Source organism: Schistocerca serialis, chromosome 7 (genome assembly GCF_023864345.2).
Source record: "Schistocerca serialis cubense isolate TAMUIC-IGC-003099 chromosome 7, iqSchSeri2.2, whole genome shotgun sequence".
Classification (NCBI taxonomy): Eukaryota; Metazoa; Arthropoda; class Insecta; order Orthoptera; family Acrididae; genus Schistocerca; species Schistocerca serialis.
In genome coordinates, this window is record NC_064644.1 from 467,990,286 (window position 1) to 468,003,750 (window position 13,465).

Here is a 13,465-nt window from a genome sequence, read left to right on the forward strand (position 1 = left end):
AACCGCACACGAGTGTATATTTTGGTCCAATTCCCGGTTAAGAGGAGAAACGCGAGGTTTCAATGTTACACAGTCCACCCATATCCAGTGAAGTGGGGAGCATTCAGCAAATGTGTGGAAGTGGAAACTAAAGAGGTAGCACTGATCTCGGCAACTAGAAACCAGTACGAGATGGCAAGGGAGGAACTGCCATAGAGGGAAGGTTACGATATGTCCAGCCAGAGTGGTAAGTACCAATGCGGACACATACACGGTGCAGTTATTTTAGCCAGGGGGAAAGCTATAGACTGTCCATGGTAAATCGTGGAAACCAAATTGAGCTTGCAACGGGTCGGGATGCATTGGATCTTCTCCACCTACGAAAAATTAATAGTAGTAGCAAGTTGTTTTGAGTAGGGAGTATTTGCAGAAGCGACACGTATAGAACTCGAGGGGAGCGGAATTTTAATCAGTGGAGCTAAGTATATCATAATAGGACCCACCTTCCATCTGCCAGCGTGAATTTCAGGATTCACGCAGTTAAATGTTACGCAGCCACAGCTGTACTGGCAGAAGTAACTTCAGAGTTTTTTCCAAGGCAGAAACTGACCTTGTTAAATCAAACTCTACAGCCAGGTCTTTTGAGATCTGTAAACCATACCATTTTAGAGCAATAGAGGCGCATATCAGCCGAACAGCTTGTGCGACATGTCGCTCAGTATAGAGAAAGGCAACGGAAAATAACGATCATTTTGAGCACCTCTGTGCCAAGTGTCATGGCAGCCTTAACTTTGTGATGTGTTGTTTTCCTTTTGATAGGCGGAGAGCTGATTCAAAGAGGGAACCAAGGAGAGTTCAAGCTCCAGTGAATAGGATACCGAGAGCATGAGACGAGTAGGTATGGGATTGATCGAGCAGTTTCATGTCATGTGTTTAAAGGGCACTTGACCACATTTAAGTTTTCTTATAGTAAGTAAATATGCCATAGGTGCCGATCCAAACGAGTTAAGACCTAGTTAATGGTCGATCCGTGGACTGGGTTTTTCTGAAGAGGGGAATAACGTGGCAGCACCACCGTTTAGGATAGAGAAAGTTGGTTTTTTTTGGAATGACAGCCAGGTGCTGGCTGGATTGCAGTGTGTTACGAATACCAATAGTTGCGAAGTAGAATAGAGGCCACAGGGCCATCAAATTGTAGAAGGAGTATACGTGATGTCCTTAGGTTAGTTAGGTTTAAGTAGTTCTAAGTTCTAGGGGACTGATGACCATAGATGTTAAGTCCCATAGTGCTCAGAGCCATTTGAACCAAAGAGTATACGTAGTGGTTTTGCATGTCGCAAATCACAGGAAGAACGGGCCCACTGGCCGACCTAGCATGTTATGAGTGCGTGACACGAAGTGGCGCATATAGCAAAACAGGGGCACGCAGCCACATATAAATAAGTGTGGGTTTTTAACGAGATTCATTCAAGTGTGGCAGCTCTCCTGCACGGAAGAGCATGTCATTCCACCAGCTACACACAGCAGCAGATGTGGCGCCAGAATTGCAGTTTACAGCGGGTCGCTGGTTCGACCCTCTGAGGCCGACACGAGGTCCGTAGCCAGCCAGTGGAGGGCTCGCTACCATGGGCAGTCATTCTGGCTTCGAAAACATGCTGGAGGCATCCCAACGCGACGGCCGCAGATTCGGACGCCGGATCACAGACACTTGTTGTTGCCACGATCTCAGCCATGCCAGCGAGAAGCAAACAGCTCGCCACCTGCAGCTTACACCAAGTGGCGCTGAGTCAGCAGGGACGCAGATCACTGATTCAGCTCCCGGTTATCCTGACGATGCCGCAACTGCGCTGCCATACAAGGCCAACACACAGCAGTGCGTGCACGGGTCACTGAGCCAGCTATTCCATGCCATTTTGCAGACAGCGAAGTGGTATCCTCAGCATTACGGGACCCAGTGATGCATATCGAGAGGAACAGGGACGCTGTAGTTGGAAGCAATAAATCACTTGGAAAGCTCGTACGAGTCTTAATACGGTGCCTTCTACCTCTTCCCACTACAACATTCAGTGGCAGAAGTTGCCACTACAGTATGGACTGTGAGTCAATCGGAAATAGTAAAAGGCAGTGACAGATGACAGAAATGAATATTGATGATCATGAAGTACACGAAGTTAAGTAATTCTGCTACCTTGGAAGCAAATTAGCGAATGACATACGAAGCAAGGAACACACGAAAATCATATTATAATAGGCAAAGAGAGCATTCTCAGCCAAGAGAAGTCTACTAGTTTCAAACGTGTGGCTAAATTTGTGGAAGAGATTTGTGAAATTGTACCTTAGGAGCAGAGTATTATGAAGAAGTGAAACATGGATGGTGGGAAAAATGGAACAACGTACAATCGAAGAATCTGATATGTGGTGCTACAGAATTGTGCTGAAAATTAGGTGGACCAATAAGATAAAGAATGAGGAGGTTCTCCAAAGAATCTGAGATGAAGAGTTTGGCATAGAAGATGAATTCGTGGAGGCCTGCATCAAACCAGTCAGAAGGCTGAGGAATAATACTAATAAAATAAAACAAAATAAAAGTAAAAAAGTCATTTTTCTCTCGCTCAAAATGTGAGTGGAATAAGAGAGAACATCTTATCTCCTGCTCTCAATCATATATTTTGTCTATGATATTTTCTATATATACCTTTGTAGAAAGAAAGGTTTTTGGAGAAACTTACTTCTTCGTAATACATGTCTTTATAGTTGGACTATCACCCAGCAAACTAAATGGCTAGCTTTTTACATTATTTTTTTAATAAGGTAAACAAAAAACATGTACATATGTACAATTAATACTTAATGTAGCTAGTATGGTGGATGACCGGCAATTTGTTGTTTAACATGGTTGCCAGTGGAATCTACACTAAAACATAAAACAAAATTTGCCATTATAACTTACTGCCGGAAGCGCTTGAAGACAGGGCACTCTGATTCGATCATGCCGCTTAGGGAAGATGATCTTCATAACGATCTGAATTCATACATCATGATGAAATGGTGGGCAGTAGTTAACGCTCTTTCCTATGTGCTCTAGTGAAGCAATAGCAGTAAGCTATACCTGCGTTCAAAGGAAAAGGGTGCCGATTAAAATGACGGCAGTAAAAGCGTACAGCGACTGAGGGCCGAGGGGAGAGTGTTTTTTCTGCAGAACCTGGGTGGAAATATTTTCAGACTGCCGAGTTCCGCAGTCTAATTGTACAGACACATTTGTTGGCGCCTGTCGGTCGGCAGCCACGTCCAGGTAGACTGACTAGCGATGAGAAGTTTCCACTGCAGTGGCCAGCGCATTCTAGACTGGCAATAAAGCATAGGATGGTTCCTTGTTTGGCAGGAAGCTGACGAGACAACTGTGAGTGTTCTGCGATTTTCTGTGAGTCAGGTCACTGGCGCCCAGACGTCCAGACTCTGTTACAAAACATATTTGTGAAGGCATGAGACTTTTAGCGAGTTTATGGCCATTCTTTGGAAACTTGTAAGTGAATGCAATAGGAGAGATAACAATCTTTTTATGGAGGGCTGTGGTTCCATCCTCGTCATGTTGTTAGCAGAAGACACGGCGTAAATGTGTGGGAAAGAGCCTGCGAAGCTGAATCTTTTTTTTCTTTTCTCCAAAATAACTTTAAAGACTCTGAGTCGTCAAGTCGGTGTATACAGAGCAAGGTGCAGTCTCCCATCTTCGAATGTGGTGCTCCAGCTCGTGATTGGCTTGTGCTAAGGTGGGAGAAGTCTAAGATGTAAATGTGCTTTGCTAACGAGCTGGCGAGGAAAGTGGAGAACAAAAGAAGGGGTCATTCTTATGCTGGCGCATTGCTAGAGAAGAACTACAGGTCTCTACCTAATTGGTGAGACTTGTGTCCTTTGCTAGTGTGCCACTTAGAGCCCGTACCAGTCACCTTCTCAACCGTCAGAGGTACTGCTTCTAGCATCATGCACACAACCAGTGATAAGTGGGTGTACTTATTTGTCTTGAGTCATCCGTCTAAACATTTCACATTTTCCGTCATGCATAGTCGTGGGACAGAGTCAAATTGGTTTCGCAGACCAGCAAACGGGTCTACCTCCACACTGGAATCCACTAGGGTTTCAGAGGCTCATAGGGAAGTACCTACGTCCGGAGCTACCCAAACACGAGACCGCGTACTTGCTTTTTTTGGGGGCGCTCCATTAATAACAGATTACTGCGCCGAAGACTTCAGTCGCCGAATGCATCATGGTGTGCCCCCCTGACCAGCAGAAGGGTAAAGAATTCGCTGCTATGGCGTAGGGCTCAAATATATGTTTCTCAGCACCCTGTTCGTTTGAACCATATTTTTCTTTTTGGAATAGTTGAGTATAAATGCTTGATGGTGGTGTTGTTTTTGTGCCACACCCCAGATTCACGTGTATGAAGTGAGATAAGGCGATTAATGTTCTGGTTAGGGCCGCGTGTCGATTCCCAGATGATCACTTTGTCCCCTATAGTCCCCATTTTAGTGAAAGCGATTGTCAAATGAAAATGTTTGTGTAACATTTCTTTAGCCTGTTTTGGTCTTGTGGTGTTAAGAATGAATAAAGCTATTGTTATTTAGATCACAATTCCTCCCTGTGTTCTGATAAACATTTACCTTGCCATCTTTATCAAAGTCCACATTATAAAAGAAAATAGCAAGCTTGCAACGGAAGAAGACACTTGTAAAGGAATTTTATCCGTATGATGGATTACACTTCACTTTTACAGGATGTTGATAGCGTCTGCAGAAAATATGCCCACTAGTGCATTTAGAACACAGGTTGGAAAATCCTGGCATACGCTGAATCGCATCTGCAGCAGCCACTGTTGTACTCCATATACCTTGTGTTAAGTCACTGGGAGCACAAAGACTCTTTCACGTGGTCTCAGTAACCAAAAGTCACCAGTTGTGAAATAGGGAGATCATGATGCCCAAACATAAGAACCATCAACTCTAGTCTACTTCCCGTAGTAGTGTTCATTCAAACAGCGACCCACAGCACGCCGTAATGCGCACAACCTCCATCCCGAAGTAGTCACGTGCTTTGTTGCATTTCCAGCGGAACGTTCTCCAGTAGATTAGGATGAACGGTCTCGCAATTCAAACGATCCAAGTAGGCAATCAACAACGATTCCTGCCCAAAAGGTGATGGAGAAATGATAGTGGGACTGGACCTACAACATGGCGTGTGTATTTTTCTGAGACTACGGTAACAGTTTTGATTCAAATGTAATTTCTGATGAATGTTGCTCAGTCCATTGCGGGTACCTTGCACAGGAACTGCTGGTCTGTGGCTTGTTGGTTCAGCAGCCAATAACAGAATGTACTACTGGGTTCAAAATAATTACCTAGGTTCAGCTCCTACAGAGGGATGCAGTAATAATTCATGAACTTTTCTCCACACAGACTGCTATGATAGTTCATTACATGCAGATAACCTATGAACACTTGTATTCGGTGAGTGTTGCACAGAATGCAGTACTGCCTTCACTGCTGCAACTGTTCTGCGACGTCGCGGCCTAACGGCACTGACCATCAAAGCTGCATAGCGACCTGGCTTTCTCACACAACGAGCTACTGACACATATGTTCTTGTGTAGTCTGCCAGAAATGGTTCTGCATAAGTACGAGCAGCAGCAGTAGAATTCGTGAATGTAAATCGAAGCCATATCGATCAATTCACCATTTCCATACCCAATCGTCTTGTGTCAACCATAGCAACTAACTAACGGAGTGACAACGCGCTGCAGCGATGTGTTACATTATTGCACACAATACGAACGACGTTGTCGTACGTCACAAACGAACCGTTGCTGGCAATACGTTGTACAGACACTTTGAGTTTGTTTTTAGTGTAGATTCCAGTAGTAACCTTTGTTGTCAACAATTGTACTGTCAGATACCATGGTCGAAGATCCACGATATTTCGGTGAATAACCATACCACCATCATCAGGTGGTACTGATGGAATCAGTACTATCTGATGATGGCGGAACAGTTGTCTGCCGAAATATCGTGGATCATCGACGATTGCATCCGCAGTATACCCGGGAACCTTGGAAGCAATTACGGGTACTACCGTATACTGGTGACGTCGTGAGCTGCCAGCTACGATCATTCCAACAGAGTGAGTTCCACTGTGCCGCTATCCCCTAAGAACTAGCTGTAAGCTGGTTTCTCCAGTAGTGATTTACCACCAGAAGGAAGTTCTTACTCATTGGTAATTCATCGTTTTATAGCTTTATATCTTTATGTATTTTCTTTAATGTTTGTAGCCCTCTAATTAAAGCTTTGTGTACTACTTGTAGGTCTGAAGATGACCACAGTAGTGGTCGAAATCGGTCACCGTAATAAATAAATTGTGATAAAGACTGTTTTTGATAGTAAATATTTGTAACACATTGATCACTGTTCACTCCGACAATGTATTCAAAAGTAATTAACTATATTTAATTTGTCCATTAAAACCACCTATTAAAACGACCATCCACGTAATATTAAGAAATGTAAAAATAATAGTCGAGATTAACAATTAAGTAACGTTAAAACAGCAAGATGTGTGATTTATGTAGCTGTGTTTGTGGGCTTTAAAGAGGCATACGTCTCTGTTAAGAGTATCTGTGTGACTATGCTGACATATTTTTTTGTTAATGACGAAACAGGAAACATTCGATTAATTTGGAAATAGAAATAAAAAAATCATGTGAATTTAATTCCTTGGGAGAGATATCTGAAACTTTCGAGGTTCGAACAGCTGTTATTCAACGTTGTTTAATTGTGCCCTTCCAAAGATGATACCTGAATAGGAAGAAGAAATGTGTGGAGTAAATGACCAAGTGCAACTACGCTATAATCTTATATTTCTAGGCTTACCTTTTGCCGAAGACTTTGCCACACTGATCGGAGATATAGTAGTAGCAACAAGAAAAGTCAGCATTTTGAAAAGAATTGCGGAGAAAACAAGTATTCAAATAGCTTACGCAGAAACAGATTATACGAAAAATATTAAAGAAGTTATGCTGAATACAGATTACGGGAAAGTTAAAAGAGTGAATACCTTAGAGACTTAATACAGAAGAACGGCTGTTATGGAGAGCGCAAAGAACTTGGTGTTGGCAATGTGGATACGGTCCTTCAGATACCTAGGGACGTGTACAAATAGAGGTTAACCTCGTCTCAAGCAGAATTACAGCATGATGTTAGAGAAATGAAACTGGAATGTTTATACGCAGGCACATGCATGGAAACAGAAAAAATGGAAAAGAAAGTTGGGAATACTCGAAGGAAAATATTTGGGCCAGTGAAACACGAAGGAAACTGAACGAATAAAAGTAGCAATGAGAAAACGTGACATGATGTTTTACGGCTATCTGGTTGGATCAACGAAAACAGTTATGTAAGAGAATTTTTGAACATGTCAACGGATGAAGTCCCCTCGGATATAAAGGCCATATGAAATAAGAATTTGTCTGAAATAGGTGAAGTGGAAGAATATGGAACTCTGAACAGAGATACATTTCGGAAGAAGGCTTTAGATTTCGAACCTCAGACAAAACCAAAAAAGGGAACTGAAGAAAGTGGTCTGAAATCCAGAAACAACAGCGCTCTGATCGAATGAAAATTTGTGGGTAAAGCCGGAAGTTAAATCAGAAATAGCCGCTTCCGTAGTCCATAGGAGTCGCATATCGAATATTTAAAAAATCTATGTAAACAAAAGGAATAAGAAGAAACATATGCAGATAGAGAAATAAATTTGTTAATAAAACAAAAATATGCCGATTCGGTGACAACGCTAAAGGAAGTCGACGTTATTGATTACGTGTTTCTTGTGTTTTGACACTGTCGGCAGCACAAGACCTCTGTGGCAGACGGCCGTGGACGTAGTGGTCTGCAAATCGCACGCCAGGCCCACTGGCGAGAATAAAACGCGATCATTGTGTTTTCCCTTTAACATTATCGGCGGGCGCAGATCCGTCCTCACCCTCTCCCCCCGGCCGCGGCAATAATTAGAGACGATCGCCGCCCACACACACACACACACACACACACACACACACGCACGCACGCACACACATACGAGCACACGCATAGCCATTTCCGGCGTCGCAATGGCCGTCAGCAACGGTTATGGCGGCGCAATGATTTTTGACTGCCCTGTCGGCCGAAAACTGCTCGCACGCGTGACACGGGCGCTGATTATGCGCTGATAAAACGTCGGCGACAAGCGCGCAAAAAGCGACCACCGCGCTTTTTATTTCGCCCGCTGCCCTCCAACCCCTCTCCCCACCGTCGCCCTGGCAGCAAATGGTGGCGGCTCTCTGCGCATTACACTCGGTACTACCTTTATTTAAACGCGCAGCGTCTGTCTCTCTCTCCTTTTATTCCGGGAGTCTCCTGCCAAACGGTAACAGACGACAGGTCATTCCGAGGACAGTAGTCGCCGCTGTTTACTTCGACTACCCCCACCTAGACGTGTGTTAGCGTGTGTGTTTGTGCCCCCCCCCCCCCCCCCTATCGCTCTAACCCACTTTCATGTGGTCCTAGCACACCGGCTGCTCCTGCTTACTGCTTATTCTGTCCGCCTCCCATCCACTTCCCCCGTCCAAGAGCAGCTCCGAGTCCGGCGGCGCACACGATAAACATTCAATTTGAAATCGATAGCGGCGTCTGTTGTTTTGCGGCGGAACAGTACAGTTCGGCACACAAGCGCTGCAGCGAGGCCTCCCAGGGAGCAGCGTAAACAGGCCAGCGCCCCCCAACAAACAAGCCTACACCCGGGACCGGGCTGTGTGCGCGTTTGTTTCGGACGCGACGGTACACCGCCGAGTCCTGCAGGCAGCAAACATCGTGTCTGTCAGGAATAACATTAGTTAATTAGCCTCGCGATGTTGCCTCCTGTACTACAGACTCCTACTCACCCACGCGGTGCTGAGATCAGATGACATTGACGACTTGGGCGCAAAAGTACCAACTACATTTTGGAAATTTTGAATATGGTTCCGCTTCAGAAACTGTGCATGCAAGAATTTCAATTGAATAGAAATAATAGACAACCAGTTGCAAAATACAGGTTTATAAAAAAATTGAGCATGGTGTCGACGGTTTAAAAACCGTGTTCTTTAGAAGATATTGCGCGTAGAATTACTGTGTTGCCAAAGTAGGAGTTGTTGACCCCTTCTAGCATATGTCGCCAACTTAATCACCATTTAAAACAGATTTCATGAAGGTGGTAACCATCTACTATGGGGCGTTATATGATATTTTAAAAAGTTTTAAGACAAAGCCCTACAACAGATGGCTTTTACATAATGCATTTTAACTGGTGATCAAGTGGATGACGTATTAGACAGTCAACGACTCCCATATTAGCTATAGATAGTGTGATTCTACGTACAACAGCTTCTGAAGAAAGTAGTTTTAAAACCATGGCCAAAGTTTAATAAACCTGCGTTTTGCTACTGGTTGGCTGCTATTTCTATTCCATGGAATTAAATGTTGTCACCTATGTAACCTGTATTCTCGAGTCGCATAGCCGTCACAAAGTATTTGTTGCTCTTTAAATTCATTACATTGATGTTCCCACTAAAAATATGTACTTATTTCGTAAATCACCAATCTATGGCCGGCCGCGGTGGCCGTGCGGTTCTAGGCGCTTCAGTCCGGAACCGCAAGACTGCTATGGTCGCAGGTTCGAATCCTGCCTTGGGCATGGATGTGTGTGATGTCCTTTGGTTAGTTAGGTTTAAGTAGTACCGGGGACTGATGACCTCAGATGTTAAAACCCATAGTGCTCAGAGCCATTTGAACTATTTTTGAACCGATTTATGTAAATAACGGTACTCGTGACAGCCATTTGAGTGGGATTCTTTCTTGAATTAAGCTTTATCTTCTACGTGCTAATGAACATACCCCATAGATGTACTGGGTGAGCCGTGCATAGCTCGTGTTCGCGCCATCTTGTATTTTGCACCCTGTTTTTAACGTACTTCCACCTCACTACGTTAATTTTAATTACGACTGTCGCTGCTTTGCTGCCCGTGAGCGGCGTTTGCAGCGCGTATCAATATATCCCCTCTTGTAGTATCTTTGCTCGGCTACTTCCCGCTCGTTGTCTGTTGTCAGTTAGTTGGCAGGAGTTCGGCGTCGGAGTTCGGATTGGCAGTTGGTCGCAGTTCGGATTGCGAGTTCGAGTCTGCCAGTCAGCTGGATCGTGTTTGGAGCGCAGTCCGGACCTGCCAGTCGAGGAGTTGCATGCGGCACTAATGTGCGCGTCATGTATGTTGGCGGCCGAGTTTAGGTCCGTTCTGCGCATCTGACGTCACAAAACACAGTCAGCCAATGAACAGAGAACGACGTTGCCAGATCTCGACTGCAGTGCAGAGCATGGACGAGTGTCTTCAGTTTTAGAAACGTTCAGTCATAAATAAAGTAATAGAACAAAAGCAATGTCTTGATAGCAGACTTTCTTTTATGCTGCTTTTTCGCAATAAAGAACAGAGGTAATTGTTTATTTCCTATTGTATTTCAACGAAGCGTGAGTAATTCATAGTTATACAAACAGTGTTTGTCAGTATTTTGAGTGACGTGTTAGAGTCCTCATGGCATGATGTAGATGAGCAGTTATAGCGTAACGGTTAAGGTGTTTGGCTTCTATGTGAGGGGTTATGAATTCAAACCTTGTGTGGTGCTTAATATTTTCATTATTTAAAAACAATATCGAAGTGCCTTACTTCACAAATTATATTCGTTTGAATGCAATTTTTTGAAATTTCTAGTGCTTTGTCTCTTCATTAACCCTTTCGCTGCTGCAGACACGTGCTCCCCGCATTCCGCACTGTGGGAAATTTTGTCATCACTGCACTGCTCGCCTGTGCAGACACATGATGTTCCCACTGCTTTGACACACTTATCATTCGATTTCACAAAAACTATTTGGCCCAAAAATTTGATTTTTACACGTCTTCTTGACTGATACCCTCCCCCCATAATTGACTTAATTTTGTTTCGATGTTCAACGCAGTTATTATGCAGCATCAAATGTAGTAAACCATTGCACGAAATTTTGAAGAGTTTGCAGAGGCAGAAGTCCATAGCGTATACTTTCCTTATGGTCGATTTTAGTTGCCACAATGTTGAGAATGAAATGTGGACAAGATACCCAAATTTCATATAAAATTTACTGTATAACAATACCTCATTTAAGTACCACATAGGAGTCGTATGTAATATTGAGAAGTATACTCTATGGACTTTTACCTCTGCAAACTCTTCAAAATTTCGTGCAATGGTTTACTACATTTAATACTGCATAATAACTGCGTTGAACATCGAAACAAAATTAAGTCATTTATGGGGGGAAGGTATCAGTCAAGAAGATGTGTAAAAATCTAATTTTTGGGCCAAATAATTTTTGTGGAATCGAACGATAAGAGTGTCAAAGCAGTCGGAACACCATGTGTCTGCACAGGCGAGCAGTGCAGTGACAAAATCGGGCACAGCGCGGAATGCAGGGAGCACGTCTTTGTAGCAGCGAAAGGGTTAATGCGGCCGTGGTGGCTTTACTTCATGAACTGCGCGCTCCCCCCTAAACGTAAGCTTGCGAACTATGCTATACTATGGCGCTGCTTCTATTGGCGCGTGCGTCGTGTGCAACTGGCAACGCAGCAATCTCCCGCGTCTGGGCGGGCATGCGCGACCCGCCAAGATAAAAGAATTGAACTATAGTGCAGTCGGGTTGGTGCAGTGAGCTCTCCGCCGACATGGCTCGCCCGACCATTGCTGCCACGCATCACTTGAGCCGGGCTACGGTCTTGGTGGATCGTCGGTCGGTCGTCATACCGGACGACGCGTTTTGGCTCGCCGATCGTTCATGAGTCGGCTTTGTGTGTGTGTGTGTGTGTGTGTGTGTGTGTGTGTGTGTGTGTGTGTGTGCGTGTGTGTGTGCGTGTGCGCGCGCGCGCGCGCGCATCGAGTCCCGATTTGTCTTCGTGTGTGCTTAGTTACTGTTGGGTATCGTTCAGGTCTTCGTGCAAGTGTTTGTCAGGTTGTGTGTGTAGTTCTCGTTGTTTCCTTTGACTGGTTACCTTAAATGTTGTCGGCATACTGCCTCTGAGAGGTCGGTGTTCTCATCGCCCGACATGTAACTGGTTCTCCGAGCGCTTCTGGGCACCCTCCAATTATCATCTTGTGGAACTCCGGTCGGTCCTTTGCTGGTGCAGAGATGTCGTTTAGCGATTGTGCTTGTTTCCTCTGCATGGTTGGGTCCGAGCCAGTATTTTCCCCGTCGTGTGTCTGTAAGTGAGTGGGAGACGCACCAACAGTGCAGTCGCGACGGAGCAGCAGTCGCGGACGTACCAGCGGGCAGTGGGTCGGTTGGTGCTGATCAGGAAGGCTATCTCCTTGCGGTACAGTCGGCTGGGTCCGGTGGCCGTCCCTGCGCGGTGTCGGAGCTTCGTGGTTCACCGACTCAGGACGTCAAGGTTGAGTGGTGGATTCAAGTACCCAAGCCCCGTCCATTCGTGTTGTGTGGTTCGTTCCGGTGGTTCATTGTGGATAATCACGTTTGAGCCGTGGTAAAAATTGCGGTTTTGAAGAGCGCGCCGCAGCGCGTGGTGTGATGCAGTCGCCCTCCGTTTCTGGTGGTGGCGCCGCTGTGGCAGTCGCAGCTTTGTTGTCTTCCTCTGGTGGGAAAGGGGAAAAGTAGCCTGTTACGCTCATTTAAGGGGCGCTATGAGCTCGAGGGGCGTGTCTGGTCAGTTGGTCAGCCGGGTCAGTGTGGGGCAGTCAGTGTCTGTCTGTCGTCCGGAGTGCTAGTATGTGTTAGGCCGCCAGTCTGCTCGAGTTTGTTCAGGCAATGGTCATTGGCGGTTGGATCGATCGGTTGGTCGGTCGCGCACTGCAGCACAAGATAAATGGTGTCTTGAGCGTCGACGCATGTGAGGTCGCCACGTCAGTCCAGAGGGCCGCGCCATATAGCGAGGAGTAGTGAGTTCGCGGCTGACGCGAGAGCAACAGGAATCAACCCACGACATCGGTCTGGCCGGTGCGAGCTGCGACGCCGTGAGACGGGAGATCAGCGTGTCTTCATGCGTCCGATGAAGCGGCTGGCAGCGGACGGTTCGGGAGAGCCTTTTTGGGGGTGCTGCGCCAGGTCAGTGCCAAACATCGCAGTTTATTAGAAGTTAAGTGATTCGTGATACGTTGTTTCATTTAATTGTTAAATTCTGCTTGTTTTCTTGGTCAGTCTCTCGTCCCCAGCTTGCTCGTCTGTCTCTCGCCCGCATTTGTTAGGCAGTTAGTGTCTGTTTGTCTGTCTGCCGGTCTGCCGTACGTTAATTGCTGCCTTTGTCATGTTTGTCGGATTCGGTGTTAACGAATTTATTGCTTGAAGTCCTGAAATATGTTTTTATCTTGCCTATCATCTTGAGAGGCGGTATGTGTGTAAA